The sequence below is a fragment of the Capsicum annuum genome, chromosome 5 (genome assembly GCF_002878395.1).
Source record: "Capsicum annuum cultivar UCD-10X-F1 chromosome 5, UCD10Xv1.1, whole genome shotgun sequence".
NCBI classification, from domain to species: Eukaryota; Viridiplantae; Streptophyta; class Magnoliopsida; order Solanales; family Solanaceae; genus Capsicum; species Capsicum annuum.
Genome location: NC_061115.1, coordinates 21,433,957 through 21,438,358, shown reverse-complemented (window position 1 = coordinate 21,438,358; position 4,402 = coordinate 21,433,957).

Sequence of the window (4,402 nt, the reverse complement as noted above, 5' to 3'; positions counted from 1 at the left end):
GAAAACTTATTTTAACAAATGGACACTCATTTTGGCAAACCCTAATTTTTTAGGGTTTGGTGGGCCATGTGCTTAAGTGTAAAAGAAAAAAACATTTTGGCATCCCTTATGTATTTTTAAAATCTTTTGGAACCCTTTATGTATTTATTAAATACATACTTAGCCCTACTCTTCCATTAAATACAAAAATAAAAAATTCTCTCATCTTCTCTCTCTTTACCAAAACCGCTTCTTCTCCCTTTCCACCATTTTCAATTTTGAGCTCGTGTAAATCAGCTCCAACTTCGATCTTCAACTTCAGGTAAGCTATATTATTGTTCCGGTTAATTTGTGCTCCATATTGATGGGTTTTTTTTTTTCATTTTTTTTCGTACTCATTTGTGGCGGGTGAAGTCGTTGGAGTTCAAATAAATTGATTTTTTTTTTTGAAAATGGGGCTTGATTTCAGTGAAAGTGGTTGTTTTTAGTTGGTATTTACTTATTTTTTATGGATAATTGGTGTGTATTGATTATCCTTTGTGATTGCATGTTGAAATTTCTTCACTAATTTCGTCGGAATGTGGCAAGATATGTGATTTTTGTTAAAACTTTTCTCCAATGTAAGGGTGTTGTAGAACTATGTTCATGTTGGGGATTTCTTCACTGCGTATTTGATAATTAGACTCGAAAAGTTGAATTTTTTTTTTTAAAATGGGGCTTGATTTTACTTATAATTTGTGTTTTTAAGTTGATATTCGGTTTGTTTGTGCATTGTTTGTGTTGAATTTTAACTTTCCTCGACGCTTGCATTGAGATTTTTTTTTACCACTTTTTGTCGATTTGCGTGATAAAAATGTGCTGTAAATTAATTTTTTTTGTAACTGCTGCATTGAGTTGGTGCTGCAACTACTTCCATGTTAATAGACTGCTAGGTCGATTAGGTATTGTATCTGCTGTCAATTGAATTTTTTTTTTGAAAAAATAGGGATTGATTTTACTTATAATTTGTGTTTTTAAGTTGGTATTTGATTTGTTTGTGCATTGTTCTCATTGGATTTAACTTTCCTCGACGATTGCATTGAGTTTTTATGTGAATTTTTCTCGATTTGCATGCTTAAAATCGGTGATTTAGTTGCATGTTCTTGTGGGTGATGAGGTTGTTTTCGAAGAAACTTATTCTGTAAATTAGAATTTTTGGTGCTGCAACTGCTGCCATGTTAATAGACTGCTAGGTCGATTAGGTATTGTAGTTGCTGTTATAGCTGAAAAATAGTAGTTTTTGTCTGTAGATCATACAAATGGCTAGAGGTAATAAACGCAAGGCTGAAGAAGGTGATAGGTGTGAGAGAAGAAAAAAACGAGCAGTCGATCAATTGGAGAATAGAAATTGCAGCGAGGAAGCAGTTGAAGCTTCGGTTCGAGATAATTCAGAGAAAATAGATCCTCTCGAGGCTAGGATAGATGAGGAAGCACTGATCTTGCCCCACTGTGCAAGGTTTGTTTTGGCTGAGAGGTACGACCTCGCCACAGTCCTGGATGATGTCGGATCATTTTCGGCTAAGATATCCGTTAGGTCCCATTTGAAGATGTTTAATGAATTCAAACAAGTCGTGGTTGATTAACGTCTGAAGTCAAGGTTTAAGAATTCCTGTTTTGGTGGTTTATGGGACCTGCCAGAACATATGAAGTTCAACGGACAGCTTGTCCACTATACACTTCTGCGCCGAGTCAAACCAGACAATAAGCTGTATAAAATGTGGTTCAACATCAATGACAGACCTGCATGTTTTGGCCTGAAGGACTTTGCGCTAATCACTGGTTTAAATTGTGGGCGTTATCCCCGTGATTCCAGATATGTCAAAGCGATGGAGGAGGGTGAAGCTTTTTTCAAAAAGATTGTGGAAGCAAGGAGTGTAAACGCAAAGAGATTGTTGAAGCTTATTAGAGGTGGGAGGCTGGACAAGGAGGACAAGTTCAAATGCTGCTTGGTTTGGTTCGTACACTGCATATTGCTTGCATGGGACTTGTCAAAAATCATGGACATAGACACCATCAAGATGGTGGATAACTTGGGCTTCTTTGAGAAATACCCTTGGGGTAAGGAGTCATTTTCCTTGACTCTAGACTATCTAAAGAAGCAGATAGACTTCAACAGACAGAAGAAGACATTTGAGATAAAAGGAGTTTCATCGTACGCGCTCTACGGATTTTCCTGGGCATTTATGGTATTTGATTATAAACCATTGAAGTATTTTATTATATACTGTAATTCATTTATGGTGTCTATAATATACTTACTCTCAGTTTTATGTTTTTGTTTTTTCTTTTGATCACAAATTTGGATGTACGAAGCCTTTCCCGCGCTCGACAGGGGAAATGGTAAATCAACTGAAGACCCGCAGCCCATTCCCTGATTGCTCAGATGGCACACCTCAAAAGGCGATAAACTAATCGAAGGTGATCCATATTTGAACGGATGGAGCACAAAGGTTGGAAACATTTCTTCTGATGAATAATTTTACCAATATTGTGTTGCTAATCAATCATATTTGCCTATTTATCTGTAGAAAGTGCACCCGTACCTTATCTCCATAGTCCGTGAAATAAAGCAGCACTACATGAAAAAGTTCAAAACATTTACAGACGAACTGAACAAAGCATTCATCGATGGCTTGAAGGCCTTTCTGGAGGGTGTGACTGTCATCACCTCATCGAAGAATGGTGAGGATGGGGATGATGACCGAGATATAGGTGAAAATATTGTTTCAAAGCATGTCACTCGGGGTGTGGGTAAATACTTGAAAATTCAGGTGTGCAGGTGTAAAGTCGGCATTCAGCGGCGAGGGCTGGCCGCTCATCGTGATGACAACGATATCAAAGAAGCCCTCATTGCGGTAGCAGCTTTGGAACATGCCTCCATCAATGCTAATGAGGTGATGATCCCTGAGGTTGCAGCTGTTGTAGAGAAGGAAAATCTGGATGAAGGTGATGAAGAGAAAGAAGAAGAAAAAAATGAAAAAGTTGTTTGTGAAGAAGAAAACAAAGTTGATGAATCAGCTGGTGTGGAGAAGGAGGATCATGACGAAGGCGGACAGGATGAAGATGATAAAAATGAAAAAAATGGTTGTAAAGAAGAAAATAATGAAGGAGATGGAGAGAAAACAGAAGAGAAGAATGCACAGGAAGTAGAGAAAGAATAGCATAAAGAAGAAGGAAAAAGTGATGCACCAGAAAGAGAAGGCATCGCGGAGAAGGATAACAAGAATGAATTTCCAAAATCGGATGAATTTCTTAATGAAGTTTGTCAGGAAATCGACAAGATGATGGTGAAAACCGAAAATGTTGAATCTTTAGACAATTATTAAATTTTTGTGGCTGATGATTATTTTTATTTGACTATATAATGTTAACTTCTAACTTTCAGCTCGGGATGCGTAGAACTGAACAATTTTGTTTTCTAAACTGCCTTTATTGTTTATGATAAATATTTTTTTATTTTATATAATCAACGTATCATTGCTTTTACATGAATTGTCATCGTTGATTATAGACTCTGATTAAAAGGTAAAGCATATAGAGTAGAGTGATGTGTAGTCGATGAATGAAAAAGGTAAACCATTTATAATATAAGTAACAAGTAGTCGATTAATAAAACATTTAGAATACATTCAATCCCACTACACCCCCATTACACCTTTCCAAAAAGTTAAAACTAATACTAAACCAAAGACCATAAATTTCATGCCCTTTTCTTTTTCTTCAGCCATAGCCAACTTATGCTTAAGTTCATCCCTCTCAATTTCGATATCATTCAACAATCCCTTTAAGTGATCAATCTTGTGTTCCGATTCTCTATATAATATTATTAGAAGATCCCTATTTTCTTCGGAATTTCTAAGCCTTTAAAACATTTCAAACTTTGCAATGCCTTAAAATATTTACACCTCGGAATCGGATGAAATCCACTTGAAATAAGAGCATCCACCATTATCCTAAAATAACGAGGATAAATTAGTAAATTGAATTATAAGATGAACACAAATAAATTTTTATTTAAACTAAAACAAACCTTTCCAACCGCACAATTGTTGAATTTTTACCCCGAATTTCTGTCGGTGCGTGATATTTTCAACACCGCAGGATTACCACAATAGCAAATATAAGAACTTTTGGAAGTTTGAGATGACAACGACATTGTTATTGTTGATGCAAAACTTGAAAGTCATGAATAAATGAACATGGAGGAGTCCAAAAGGGTCCCTTTAATTAATATAGTAAGACTATTAAAATCTGACCATTGAAAAATTCTACCCGTTAGAATTGTACTGTTGGAGAAAATTTAAATGGATTATATTTTACTTCAAAGGTTCTCTAACGAATGTATATGTCTTCTATTATCGACTGGGTGACTTATGACTTATAT